Consider the following 15,700-nt stretch of genomic DNA (forward strand, 5'->3'; position numbering starts at 1 on the left):
CCATCGTTAGTCTCTGGAATACAGGAAATTGGATTATCCAATTTCCCATATTCCAGAGACTAACGATGGATTATCCAAACTACAACACGAAGGACAGATGTCAATCTTTTGTGGGTGAGATTTGCATTAGTTTCATAAAAAAAAAACTATTTGATAATCAGTTTTTTTTATGAAAAAAATCAGGAACCTTGAATCATGTCCAAACAGTCTTTCTTTACACTGAACCCACACACAAAAGATCTCTTGAACTCGAATCTGTGGATTCAATAACACAATAGTGTAGTGTGTGGACAAGCAGTTAAGGAGAAAGAAGGAATCTACTCTTGTGTTTCTTGAAAAGGCAGGACTTGTATTTGTTGGGAGGGGGGGAAAGAGTTTCTTCCAAACAAAAGAGATAAATGGCATAAAGAAAGAAGATGAGACTGGTTTTGAAATGCTTTCAGCTAGACTGTGTATGGACTAGCTTCTTCTCTAGTTACTTAATGAACAGAGTAAAGTAAAGAATGATAGTAGCCAGTTAAGCAACACCCACAAAATTACCTATATTAAAAAAAGCATAATTCAGAAACAGAGTGCTGCTGATCCATGACAGAGAGAAAGAGAGAGACAAAGAGAGGCTGAATGCTCTCTTCTGTATACAATCAAGATTTTTTTTTTTTTTGGTGGAGGGGGTGCACCACCCCAAAAGTGAGAACAATATTCTCACATCTGGGATGGTGAGAATAAATCCCAAATCCTACCAACAATCAAGGTTAGTAGGAATTTGGAGTTAAAGGTTTAGGAGTCAAGCAGGAGAGAACATGAACAAAATGTAAGAGGAAGTGAAGTAGAATCTTTCCTGATGGAAATAAGACTGCTGTATTTTAACAGAACTGACATTCACAAAGTTATTCTCATCTTGCTTAAGACACTGGTTATGGAAGATCACAAAGCTTCAATTATTTCAGTACTACAGGGTTTCTCAAATGAAGAGAAATGGAGAGTACTGTCATCAGCAGAACTCTGAATATGATTTGAAGTTAGAAAGAGAGAGAGAGATTGTCATTGATGTACAGCAAGAAAAGCAGGTGCTAGAGGAAACAACCCTAGGGTATTCCAGTAATGATAAAGTAACCTGATGAAAGAAAGCCATCCACCATGGCACACAGTGAATGACAATGATGAATGTCACAAATGAATCACAAAGAGCAGAAAGGCAATCATAAGATGATTGCTTACTGAAAATACCTTGGAAATATTTAAAGCGACCATATGACTCTCCAAACTTTTCCATGGCCCATGTTCAAAGACGGACAGTTAGTGAGGCGATCTCCTGCAGAATGAGAACAGTGGAATCCATAGTGGTGATAACTACGAATGGGTCTCCAAATAGGAAGTTGCTTGTTTTACCTTGTCTTTCAAACTATCAGGTGAGTACAGTTTGATGGCTAACTCATCTCCCTTTTTTTGGGATAAAATAATGGATAAACACAGGATAAAAGATTTTAAAGACAAGCTGGATAAAGATTGGCTTCCATGATGACAGTTTATAGGTGATACAGGATGGATGTTAATTCTGGATCACAACCTTTGAGCAAAATGAACAGACACTATCTGGATCAGCAGAATAGTATAAAAGGGATTTTTCTGATGTACTTCTAGCAAAAAATCAGAGAAAGCATGCAGTAAGCAGTTTGTGGTATAGCAAGAGAGATAGAATGGATAACAAAAGGTTAAAAGTCAGGACAAAATTTAAGGACAGGCTGGATAAATGCTTGCTTCCATGATGACAATTTATATAGGTGATAAAGGATGGTTAATTCTGAAGCACAACTTCTGAGCAGAAATGAATGATATTATCTGGATCAGCAGACTCTAGTATAAAAGGATTTTTTTGATGTACTTCTGGCAAAAGATTTTAGGAAGCATGCAGTGAGCAGCTTGTGGTACGGCAAGAGGTGTATATGCCTAATTTGAATACACAACTACAGTACAGTCATCCCTCGATTTACGTCCGTGATCCTATAAGGGAATAAACATTTTTGACTATATTTTCGAACAAGACATCAGTGAGCATAAAATGGAAAGGTTTCTTAGCAACATTGCATTCATGTGCAGTGGCAAATGTGCAGTCAGCAGCAACCGCTTTTGGCAATCGGCATGCGTCTTCAACAGTTCCTCTGTTGATTTTGTTTGAGAAATAGGTTATTTGTGTATTTATTGTTGAATATTTCACAATACTTTGTGCAACATAGCCCTTACACATCCAAGCAAAAAACCTAGTGAAGGATCGCAGATAAAGAGTTGAACAATTGATCTCAAAACAAAGTTACAAATTATAAAGCAAAATGAAGCTGGTAAGCACGATGGATGGTCTCGTTCCACAGTGACAACCATTTTGAAAAATAAGGATAAAATCCTAGAGGCTGTGAAAGGATCTGCTTCCATTAAATCGCCGATAGTGATGAAGCAACGACAAGGTCTTATCAGTGATATGGAAAAGCTACTTCCATCATAGATAGAAGACCTGAACCAAAAGTGTACACCCCTTAGCACTAGGACCATAACCACTAAGTACGACCACGAATTCAACACTTTTTTTCCGGTTGGTTCATGAGATTTAAGCAGCATTTTGCGTTGCATAATGTGAAGATGTATAGTGAATCTGCAAGTGCCGATTAGAAAGCTGGCAAGGAGTTTGTGGAGAAATTGGATAAAATTATTACAGTGGAAATTATTTGCCACAGCGAATATTTGATATGGAGTTGGGGGGTACACACTTCCAGTTCATTATTGGAGCAATAAGAAGTTGTGACTCAAAAATTATTCGAGGATGACTTAACTGTTATGCGAGTGAATTGGAAAGCTATTGTGTGAAGAATTTGTAGATTGTAGAATTTAAAATTTTATTCATTCTAGATAATACTCCGGATCAGCAGACTAGTATAAAAGGGATTTTTCTGATGTACTTCTCACAAAGGATCAGAGGAAGTATGCCTTACATCGGTGATCTTGATCCCTAGATAAAGGTCATGTTTCTCCTTCCAAACACTGCTTCATTGCTCTAATCGATGGATCAGGAAGTTCTTGCAGTGTTTAAAGCTTAGTATCTATGGACAACTTTTTCACAAGCCATTTCTGCCACTGAAGGAAATGATCACACTCTCATGCAATTCTGGAAAGCATTCAATATTTATCATGCTATTAAAAACATTGCTGTGGCTTGGTACCTCTCAATGTATGAGTGGCATATGGAAAAAGACATTTAAAAAGGTTTGTGAATAATTTTGGAAATTTTGAAAAAAATGAAGACCTTTGTAAATTGAGTGAAGAAATAGGGAGCCTAGCAAACAATCTGAATCTCAAAGTGAATAACGATGATGATGATGATGACATAGTTCAACCCATAGAAAGTGCCCCTAAAGAGTTGACCAACTAAGAATTGATCAAACTGGAGGAACAAGGTGTTGCAGAAAAGGAAGAGCGAAAAGAGAAACAATAAGATGTTCAAAATTATTTAACTACTCAATAAGTAGTTAAACAATCCACAGTGAGGGATCTTGCAGAAATGTTCTCTGCAGTTAGCAATTTTCTCAAAATGGCTGAGACGTAGTGGACCCCAATGTTGAACGGTTATTAGCAGAAATGAAAGTATATGATGTGTTTGCTTGCTATAAAGAAATTTATAATGAAAAGAAGAGGAATAACCAAAGCACATTGGACATTTTCATCAAAAAAAAAAGTATACACCAGAAGAACCGCAGCATGGTCCTTCACATAGGTAATGATCTTATTACGGTTGAGTCCCTAACCCCTATAACTCTGCTGATTTAATGTATCAACTTACGTTCGATCCGATTTACATCCTGCCAGATGAAACAGAAGCCCAACATAAGTCAAGGGATGACTGTATATCTGCCCTACTTGAATATACAAGAGACAAAGGAAAAGACTGATACCAAGAAGCCTATCTTATGTCCAGGTGATGTTACCATAGTAGCATCAGGATATGAGAGGTGGAAACAATGAAGGACAGAAGCCTTAGCAAGGGACCAAATGGCTCAGCTGCCATCTGAGCAAGAGGCAAGCTTATTGAACTTGGCCCTTACAAGGTCTACATTGGATTTCTTGATAATTTTCTTACACTTATTTTGGGCTGTAATGTGGATTGAGTGAGAAGCTATAGTTTTTGACTGGAGCCATTGAACATATGCCACATTTTAATCATGCACTGCAAAGGCAGATTTTTAGAGAGCAAGCGCTTGGAATAAGTCATAGGTTTTCAGTGGAGTGGGTAATGAAATCCCTCATTCCAGTAAGAATTATTTTATTTGGTCAGATCAAGTGTTTGGATCAGGAGAGCAGCAACATTAATCTGACCAAGGAAAAGAGACAAAAATCCCAGAGGTCATTCCATGTAGCACCAATGTAATGCCATAGAATATGAGGCTGAGACTGGCTGGAAGGAGAAGTGGATAAGATTATGTCAAAGTTACCAAGAAGAGAGAAGGCTTCTATAATTATCGGGTAAGGGAATAGTTAAGGAAAGATCCAAAGTGTGAGCAGAATGATGGAAACTGTCCGGTATTCTGGTCGGTAGGTTAGTGTTTTTGTTAGATCATGATCGACAACAAATGATTCAACTTCAGTCTAACTTCAGATGTGAAATTAGAGAAGGGAAGCCAATTTGTGTTATGAATGTTAAAGTATCCTAGGAAGATAACCTCAGAATTTGGCTGAATCGGGAGAGTGAAAAACGCAGTAAACAAAAACTATAAAGTGAAGTAAGCTATCAAGTTGTGTAGTGAAATCTTGGTCAGAGCATACTGAAAAGTGGGGATTCCAGATTTGATAGTCCTTGGCAAGGAATGTCTGGTAAGACAAAAATGCACATTCCTCCCTTTTTATGAGAGTACTATGCAAGATGATATTATGACTATAATCACAGAAATGGCCAACTGTGGTTCAGCTAGGAATAGCAGATTAGGTTTTGAGGATTGTAAGTGGCGATGTATATCAATTTTTGTACAAAGATCCAAGATGTTGGTGAAATGAATGTAGAAGTGTTTTTTTACTGGATGAAATTTTAGTGCTATGTTAACATTTTTTCGTTATATCTGTGTTAATTGTTGTGGACATATTTCACATTCACATGATGTAAAATAATATCTGGCATGATGATAATCACTAGTATTAGTGTTTATTTACTTATCTTTCATGATAGAGATGGTGCAGAAAATTTAAAGAACAAGAGCATGTGTAAATGGAGTGTCAAGACTCCAATCCAAATGTGTACTTTGCAGCTCCCTGCAAAGAACTAAAAATAAAATCAATAGAAACAAAATTGGATAGAACATGTAAACAGAATGGCCAACACCCAATATCCTAAACAAATAAAATATAAACCAATTGGAAGGAGAATGCCAGGTAGACCTTAAAAGAGGATATTAGATGGATAATGAGACCGGAACAAACCAATCTGGTCTATATCCATTATCATTATGATGAAATTCCCTCTGGGCACTTTGTAGTCACCTACCAAAGTACACTGGCTACAACTTGTGCAGAACTTGCTTCTACCTCTTTTGAACTTAGATGGATCTATTGAATCACTACTCACAGAAGAAGCTGTGAGTAATAATTGGCTTCTAACTTTTCTTCCAATTCTTGTATTGATGATGTTGTGAAATGTACTCCTATTAATCTTCTACTCATATCATTTAATCAATCATTATTAAAGGTTGTGCTCCAGAGTTCTGATCTGATCTTCAAACCATTCATCAAGAAAATTATGGCAAACCAACTTCAGACAACTCAACTTGATTCATTATGTTCAAATCTTTGAACAAGAGGAGATTTCTCTTGTTGGAAGAATAATAACAATCATGTTTAACGTAAACACATCACTAGTATTGCATTCAAAACAACTATTCCAGCTGTATCTTCTTCTTCAACCTTCTGGTTCTGTCCACTGCTGGACGAAGGTCCCCCCCATGATTTTCCAGATCACTCGGTTTTCTGCTTCTCCCATCCATCTCACTCCTGCAATTTGTTCCAGTTCATCTCTCCACCTTCTTCTCAGTCTTCCTCTTTGTCTTGCTCTATCCATTGGTCTCTACTCTGTTGTTTTTCTAGTCCATCTCCCGTCACTGCATCTGGCAATATCGCCAGCCGATCGCCACTTATCCTGTTTAATGTATCTTACAATATCCATGATACCTGTTTGAGATCTTATCCAGATATTTGTCTTCCTATCTCTTAATGTTATTTTTAGTATACTTCTTTCCATGCGATGTTGTGTTGTTCTCAGCTTTTTGTTTAGGGCTTCTGTTCAAGTCCATGTTTCTCCTCCATATGTTAGGACAGGAAGTATGCACTGGTCGAAAGCTTTCCTTTTTAGATTTATAGGGATGTCACTTCTGAATATGTCTCTCATTTTCCCATAAGCCATCTATCCAAGGTGAATTCTTCGTTCAATCTCTTTTCTTTGGCACTCCTCAAAGGATAACAATTGGCCCAAATATACATATGAAGTAACTTGTTCTATTTCATGATTTTCAACTTTGATAGTTCTATGGTTTATGTATTTATTCATCATTATTTTTGTTTTTTCTCTATTTATTTTTAATCCAATTTCTCTGGAGGCTTCGTTTAGCTGATTTAGCCTTTCTTCCAGATCTTCAAGATTATCTGCTACCAGGACAATATCATCTGCAAATTTCAGATGATGCAGCCTTTCTCCATTTATGTTCATTCCTTTTGTTTCCCAATCAAGGCTTCTAAAGACGTACTCTAGTGCAGCTGTAAATAATTTGGGAGATATGGTGTCGCTTTGCCGGATGTCTTTTTGTATTGGGAACTTTTCACTGTTTTTATATAATTTAATTACAGAAGTTGAATTATTGTAAATATGTTTTAGTGTTTCATGGTTTCTCAGTTCCCTGGGTTTCAAGCGCTTTTAGTGTTGCAGATGTTTTAACTGAATCAAATGCTTTTTCATAGTCTATAAGGCCAGCATAAGGGTTTATTGTATTCAATTGATTTTTCAATGAGCTGTCTCTTAATGTGTGAATATGGTCCAAAGTATTGTAATTCTTCCTAAATCCAGCTTGTTCACATGATTGCATTCCCTCTAGTTTAGATTTTATTCTATTATTTATAATTTTTGTGAAAACTTTATATGTGGTTGGGAGTAGGCTTATAGGTCTGTAGTTTTTAATTTCTTCCTTATTGTCCTTATTAAAAATTAATATTAGAAGGGAATTGTTCCAATTTTTCAGAATTTTTCTCTGTTTTAGGCATTTATTAAAGAGTTTACTCAACTGTTTGATGACAGGGCTTCCTCCCAGTTTTAAGAAGTCTACCATAATTCCATCTTCTCCTGGGGCCTTTCCATTCTTCATTTCCTGCAGCCATTTCCATTTCACCTTGTAAGATCTCAGAGGCATCATGTTCTTCCTCACTCGAGTAATCCATAGATGAATCTTGGATGCCCGGTCTTTGTCTTCAAAGAGTTCAGTATAAAATTCCTGAATACTTTTGATTATTGCATCTCTATTTTTTATCAGTTCACCATTTTTTCCTCTTACAGCAGCTATTTCCTTTGTTCCAACTGACAACGTTCATCTTAGGACCTTCATATTACTATTTTTTTATATTGTTTCTTTAATTTTCCTAGTATTATACGATCTAAGTTCATGTTTCATACTTTCACATATAGTTTTACAAATTTCCGTATATTCTATTTTATTGGTGTCATTCAAATCTCTTTTCATATCTCTTCTTTTCTTCATCAGATCCAAGGTTTCCTGTCTTAGTTTTTCCTCTCCTTGGTGCTGTTTACACCTCCTATTTCCATCTGTATAAATCCAGCTAATTGTTAAATACTATTCTCTAGTTATTTTATCCCATTATCCATCTTGCTAATGAATATTAAAAATCTTCAACTCAGAGCTATAAAACAAAGTTATAAAACGGAGCAATTCGGCTGATTAATAATCCATCCCTCACCATTTCGCTGCACACTTGCACAGAGATATGCAGTTTGACTGCTTACATTTTTTACAGATATTTCCATGGTTACTGTTCATTAGAATTAGCATGTCATTTTCCTGTCCTCCTATAAATCTATCAACACATGTGCAGCAAATATCCAGTATCTATTCACAGTGTGAGTCCAACTAATCTGAACTATTTCCAAATGAATACAATCTCAAGATCTTCAAATCCCATGTAAATAAACTGCTATCTCCTTTTGCTTTTCTGCCCACACATAATCAAGGTAGGCCTGTGTAGCTCAGTGGAAGTGGAACTTGCATACTCTATGATAGACTGCCTGAAGACAGACTTTAGTTCAAGTCCAGTCACCGAATGGAGGATATTTTTCTAAGCCTTTCTTCGACCAGTTCCAAAGTTAGTCGATCTCTGGAACAAGCAATCAGGCTTTTTCTCCCAGAAACTCAAGAAAATCACCCTTAGAACCCACACTATTTGAGACAAACATATTATGTTAGGGTTAGGTACCGAGAGAGATGACAACACTTGATTGTCAGTCTCTTCGTTGGTTGCTGCTAACAATAAGTGACAGTCTTGGGCCAGCTATTTCTGATTGGCTCTGATGGAGACTGAACTGCTCATTCAGTCTCCAAAAGCTAGACAGATGTAAAAGGCCTTGCCAACTCCCTATAAAGGAATAAAAAACACTAGAAATCCCTAGAATTATTAGAATAAAAGGCACCAGAAATCCACTCGTCATAGGTCAGTTATCAGAGACAAGTGGTGAGTGAATTTTCAGCCAGGTTCTAAATGCATTCGAAATATATTATTTCCTTTGCATGATTTTACACTTTTTTTTTTCATTTCAAAACATCTTTCACCATCGAGTTATTTGATTATGGCTAGTTGCTACTGAATTTATTAAAGAAGTTTTATTTACAGAGATAGCACCTTAATGTAAATTCAAAAGGAATTAACTTACTCAGTTAATTTAGCCAGTATCAAAATTGCCAGTCTCTTCATAGGTTGCTGATAATAATTAGTCTTGGGCCAGCTATTTCTGATTGCTCTGGTGGAGACTGAACGGCCCACTCAGTGTCAGTTATTGCAAATTATTATTATTATTATTACCCAAGACCCCTTGGAGTCAAAGACTCATCTAGGAGGTCCTTACACACAGCTCATCATACCGTGCTTTAAACACTCTCAGGCAAGGCATTCCAATCATTCACAACTCTGCATGCAAAAAACCTGCTTCTCACTCCTCTGCTCACACCCACTTTATACAGTTTCCAGGGATGAACTCTGGTTCTCCCCTGATCTCCCACTGTTTTCTGTAGAACCTCTCCAACACTGATCCTATAACAACCTCTTACTAACTTATAGGTCTTTATTATATCTCCCCCTCTTCCTCCTATTCACTACTCTCTAATTTGCATCTTCTCAATCTTTACTCACATTCAACATTCCAGAGGTCAGAAACTACCTTAGTCAGTCACCTCTGAACCCTTTCCAACATCTCTTCATCCTTCTAAAAACCAAGTGACCAAATCTGGGCACAGTAGTCCATGTGGGGGCCCATTGGCACACCCCCCAGGGAGGGATCTAAGGGACCCTGTCCCCCCCCCCAAAAAAAGAAAAAAGACTAGAAAAATTTCCAAAAATCTTTTCCTAATTAAAATTCTTTTTTTCTTTTAAATTTATGTTGTGTTGTGTCTTCTATTTCTATATTACTTATGAATTAGCAGTCACATAAGGTGGGAATACTCTCTCGCTCTTAGGAATCATGGCCACTGTGAATGCAAGGTAAACGAAGTAGTGCTCGGGTGATACTTTGTTTGCCTGAGCTGGGCCAGAGATCACAGGTATCATGTATTGGCGATCACTGCAGATGCTTGGTCATTGGTCATATGCAATGCATAGTGTGCATTCTCAAATCGTCTACTCAACTCGGGGCTGCCCCCCCCCCAAGATTAGATCCTGAGTGTGCCACTGGTGTGGCCTAATCAAAGCCTTATACAATGGAACAAGAATCTCCCTACTTATACAAGTCAGTGTCCTCCGTATCATTCCCAGAAGTCCTTGTGTCATCTTCACAACTCATCAAGCATAAATTCTAATGTTATTTAACAAGAATTAGCTAAGGAAATAGAAGACTCTAGTGGAGGTAGGTTTCTTCTACAGATATTTCAAATGAGGATGAACTTGTCCCTTACATGAGACACAAAAAATCAGAAATTGAAAGAGGCTTCTTTTTTTTTTTTTTTTTGACTAATTCTACTACAAGTTGCAGCCCAGGAAACAAAGTCTGAAAAGGAAGTATCTTCATGACTAGGCTACTAATGTGAAGCAAGTGATGTGAATTAAACCAACTATGCACTCAAACTGCTTACTTACCATGAACTTGTAATTTAGTGGGCATTGGAACAGATAACATGCTGGGAGAAAATAATGAGCTAGTAGCAAAATTAACGATATGCCAGATCTTATATCAACACAGGTGGGTAGATGTATACTAGAGTGTGACACTGACTACACTTGGGGAAAATAGGCAATAAAAACAAGGACACTGCTGCAACATCAAAAGGCTTGTTAAAAAAAAAAATTAAGACACACATTCTTCTTCTTCTTCTTTTCAGCTATTTCTTGTCCACTGCTGGATCAAGGCTTCTTCCAGTTCTTTCTACAGTTCTTTCTCTGTTCTTGGCAATGGTTGACCAATTTTCCCCAACAAAATCTGACAATTCATCACTCCACCTTCTTTTAGGACGTCCTCGGCCTCGTTTCCCTTCTTTTGGAATCCAGTTCGTTAGTATGGTGGTCCAAATCTCATCTTCTCTTCTGAATAGATGTCTGGCCCATTTCCATTTTAGTTGCTTATGGTGAAGAATGATGTCAGTGATGTGAGTCTGTCTTCTTATCTTTTAATGTGATGCCAAGCATCAACCTCTCCATTTTTCTTTGAGTTGTTGTTAATTTATTTGCGAGTGCTTTTGTTGGTGACCAAGTTTCACAACCATATGAGACATTGGTTAAATGTCTTCCTTTTTAAACAGAGTGGGGCATCATTGTTTTGAAAAATGCTTTTCAATTTCTGAATGCACTCCAGGCAAGTTGAACTCTCCTATTTATTTCCTTTTGGAGTCCAGAGTTTAGAACAATGAGATGACCTATGTATATAAAGAGACTCTTTCCAAGAAATTGTTTTCTATTATTATGTTTTTTTTTGGTGATACAAAATGATTAAACATGATTTGTTTTTTCTCTATTTATTTTTAGAACGACTTTTCTGCTTTCATGATATAACTTCTATCCTTATATTAAGGTCTGCTGGAGTGTTTGCAAAAATTATGATATCATCTGCATATCTTAGGTGTGTTAGGTTTCTGTTATTAATTTTTAAACCAAGGTTTGTCCAGTTTATATTATTAAATATTTCTTGAAGGACTGCTGTAAAGATTTTGAGTGATAGTCTCCCATTGTCGGATACCTTTTTCAATTGATATTTTATTGCTACTCATGTGAAGTTGGATTGTTGCTGTTGCAGTGTGGTATATTTCCTGGAGGAGGTCCATATGTTCTCCACGAACTCCCGGATTCTGGAGTGCTTTGATTATTGCATTAGTTTTGATGGAATCAAATGCTTTCTCATAATCAATGAAGGCTAAACAGAGAGGCAATTGGTTTTTCTTCTGCTTTTTCTATTATTTGTTTTATTGAATGAATATGATCAACTGTGTTAAAGCCTTTACAGAATCCTGCTTGTTCTACTGGTTGATGAGTCTAGAAGAGGGGTTAAAACCTGTTTGTTATTACTTTCGTGAGAATTTTATACAGATCAGAGAGAATACTAATTGGTCTATAGTTCTTTACTTCTTCTTTGTCCCCTTTTTTAAATAACAGTATCAGAGTAGCATTTTTTCAGTTTTCTGGTATCTTCCCCTCTTCTAGGCATAGATTCAGTAAGTTTGTGACATGGTGAATTATATTGTTTCCTCCCCATTCCAGTGCTGAAGGAAAAAACATAATATATCATTAATTATTATGAAACCTCCAAGGCCTCATTGTGGGAAGGCACACCACTGAGAGCCACTACAACTCATCCCTTACTTAATCCTCCAACTACACAACACTCATTAACTACTACCTGCTACCACAACTACTATATATCATCTATAAATTTTGTGTGTGTTCTCATTGCCGATTCGCCTGTATGTGGGATGAAAAACTCAAGTTTCCAGGAGAAAAAATGCTTCTATCTCTGTATGAGCTTGCTAACTCACCTTCAATTGAAAAAAAAAAAAAAAAAGCCCATATAAAGATTCCTCTTGCACGAAAAGAATCAAAGGAATGGATGAAGGAATAGCATATTTAAAAACTGTCTCAAATTTACCTGGCCTGAAGATTAGGAAGATTCTGCAAAAGAAGAAAGTGAGATTTCAGGTAAATATTTTACCAAATATTTGATGATAATGAAGAAGCAGTTTAAGTAAATTTGTTGAACAAGTGGTAAAGAAGTTCAAAGTTGTGGGGAAACATTTGAATACAAGGAAGATGATCATGGAAGAGCAATGAATAATAAGAACAGGTTACCATTTCTCTCAAAACTGTTTGAGGTTGTATACAAGCAAATACAACATTATGTGAAAGAGGTTTAAGTCAAATGAATCTAATAAAAGGGAAGCTGAGGTCAACAACAAATCCCCACAACCTGAATGATTTACTAAAGATACGTATGAATAGCCACTTTCTGCATGACTTTCTTCTAGAAAGGACACACTGCACGACATATGAAGCTCTTATGTAAATGAACAGTAAGTGTTAGGGACCTACATTTTAAACCCACATCAAAAGGAAAGCATATTTCTGTATACTTATTTAATGCATAGTAAGAATTAAATAAGGTATTACTTTATTTTGTCATCATAACATTCAGTTTTTTAAAACATCACTTACAACAATATTTATACAAACCAGACTGATAACTCAGGAAGTAAAATTTTTTTGTGGCTATTAGATTTAAGTTGTATTTCTGGATCCCCTGTACATAATACTAATAAACTACCATTAACAACTATCAATGAGTGGGATGATCACAAAAAATATAATTAATTAATAATAAATAAAAAACAACATTAATCACACCTAGCCTCATCTCTAGAATTTTCTCTTTATTATAAAAATAAGCAAACCAAATATGCATACATATTTGTCCTTCTCAGTGTGATCATCTACTGTTTGGTTCTTAACTCTCACAATGTATTTGTCCCCTAGATCAAATAAATCTACAAGCACAGTTCAAGAAATTCAGTACACAGAACAACACTCAAAAGTGAAGAAACAGTGAATTGGGCAATGATGCTCATTTGGTGGATATTAGTCTATTTAAATTTCTTTGGAGATACAATGATATTAGCATTACTCCTTATAATGCTTCCCAACTCTGCATCATCAGACAGTTGAAATATTACCCAATAAGTTGGAGGAGAAAAACGCGTCCATGGTATAACCCTCCTTATCTTTCTTCTCTGGAACCTCTGCTCTCCCAGAAGTTATCTGGATGGTTTTACAGGGCAAATATCAAGGAGATTTCTGCTGCATAGGGTAAATGGAGAAATGAGACTTATCACAGAAGCTGTGTAGACAGGTAGGGAGAGCACACCGCTAGTGGTAAAAGCATTGCGATAAATAAATTTCGGGCGAGTATGAGACGCAGCGTGTAAACAAGAACAGACCTTCCGCAATGCGTCCTAAGACATGGGTGATTTTTGAGGTATAATAATAAATAATGAAAATCTCACGATACACAACAAAGAAATTTTTTGAATCTTCAGAAACTTACGCTGCTTGCTTACCACACACATAAAATGTCCCTTTATTTATTATTACCGTAAGGTTACTGCCAGGTTATATACAAATTCAGTGGATTTGAAAGAAAAAAAATTTTTTCCCTCATCTTCACTACACAACTGAAATAGTTAACACAGAAATTAGGGGAATGTGACTAAATGAGGTCGATAACCAGTAAGTCGGTATTATATAAGTGATGCGCTTTCGATTGGGAAAGACCTTCGATTGCATGAAAAATATCTTTGATGTAATCCTAAACCTTCAGATAAAATCTCATTGAATATGAAACTTACACACTTGCTGATCATTTATACGTATCCTGCAAAACATTTTCTTGTAAAAATGAGGTCACAGATATTGTTAATTGTAGCAATGAATTCTTACCTCAAAACTATTTTCTAATCTATGTCGCCTGTTCCACTGACCTTATGCCAAATGAATAAACGATTATTACAAATATATATACACACACGTATATATAATTAAACACAATTACCAACAACCAACCCACTAAATTACAACACAAGGTGCAGCAACATAGATCAGATCACTACTCTGCTTGACAGGGCGCGGCAAGATACGTAACCGGTCAGTTCTCTTCTGACCTCCGCCTACCCATCATTGAACTTTTCACAAGTAAACTATCAAAGACCTGTAGCGGAGATACTCGAAGGCTATGAAGACTTATATGTGACAGTTATCCAAAATCTTTCCCTTAAAAACAATACGATAGAAAATAAAACAGATTAAAACAAAATATTCTAGAACTTGAAATTGAGAGGGGAGTGAGCAATTAAAGTAATGGCTAAGCAATGGATTCTAGTCTTATTGGTTTATGCATAACATTGGTAGGTACTAATAATTTAAGTAGTGACAAATATAGTATATGAGAAGATATGAAATGTCTGTCGGAAGAAAGAAATGTGGGAGAATAAAAATTGTAGGATTACTTCCCAGATATGATAGTACTGAGTTAACAAGCAGAGCGGTGATAGAAATAATTTCACGCGCAGGCTGTGTAGAAGATACTGATGCGAGTTTTTTTGATGTATGTAGGGAGTGTTTGATGGCAGAAAAGACTCGTATAAGAAGGTTGGCCTGCACTTGAATTCATTTAACCTCAGAAGCATGGGAAAATTATTTCTTGATATGAGTCATAATCAGAGAGTCAGAGAAACTAGATCATCAAGGGAGGAATGGGGAAAATGAATTCAAGTGCAGGCCAGGGAAAAGGTATGCAAACGGGATAAAGATATGAATGTGTTCGAACATGGTTATGTATGTGGCGAAGGAGTGGAAAAATATGCTCTAGGTTCGGACGTTTTAAGTATGTCTGGGAGGGAAAAAAGAAAATTTTAGAACAAGACTAAACAGATTGCATATCTAATTATAAGAATAGGCTAGGCGGTAATTTGTTATGCCTATACACAAATGCCACGAGCATTAGAAGCAAAGGGATTGAGTTCGTTGCTTTATTGAATACAGTGTGGCTAGAACTTTTGCCGCCCCTCTCAATACACAAATGTTGTAGCTCAAGTTATTATTTAGGTGTTCAGGGTTGAGGATGATTTCCCTAGATTCTACGATTTTTCTCTTCAATTCATCATGACAACGAAAGACGTTAGTAGATCTATCCCAGAGGACTGTATGACTTGGGTTTTCATCATTAGGATCAGCGGAGAAAAGGATATGGCTTCTAGGCTAATGATGAAAACCCAAGTCATACAGTCTGCTGGGACAGATCTACTAACATCTTTCATTGCCATGATGAATTGGAGAGAAAAATCGTAGAATCCAGGAAAATCATCCTCACCCCTAAACATCTAAATAATAACTTGAGCTACAACCTCCCAGATAGTCATTTGAAGATAAACAT

The 15,700-nt window shown here is 36.4% G+C and overlaps 1 protein-coding gene across 4 annotated transcripts in view; it reads right to left on the reverse strand.

Annotated features, from left to right (window-relative positions):
- The window catches only part of LOC150106320 (protein hu-li tai shao-like), a 469,862-nt gene extending 455,391 nt beyond the window's left edge, over positions 1-14,471 (reverse strand). For 2 of the 4 annotated variants that reach the window (XM_090393078.1, XM_090393076.1), the window contains exon 1: positions 14,209-14,470. The gene's annotated coding sequence lies outside the window, so the exon portion shown is untranslated. Of the gene's footprint in view, positions 1-14,208 lie in introns of all 4 variants that reach the window. The other 2 variants (XM_090393077.1, XM_090393075.1) reach the window with 2 other exon arrangements.
- Positions 14,472-15,700: the final 1,229 nt, after the last annotated feature.

The sequence above is a fragment of the Typopeltis vanoorti genome, chromosome 5 (genome assembly GCF_054136105.1).
Source record: "Typopeltis vanoorti isolate ZY-2024b chromosome 5, IOZ_Tvanoo_1.0, whole genome shotgun sequence".
Lineage (NCBI taxonomy): Eukaryota > Metazoa > Arthropoda > Arachnida > Uropygi > Thelyphonidae > Typopeltis > Typopeltis vanoorti.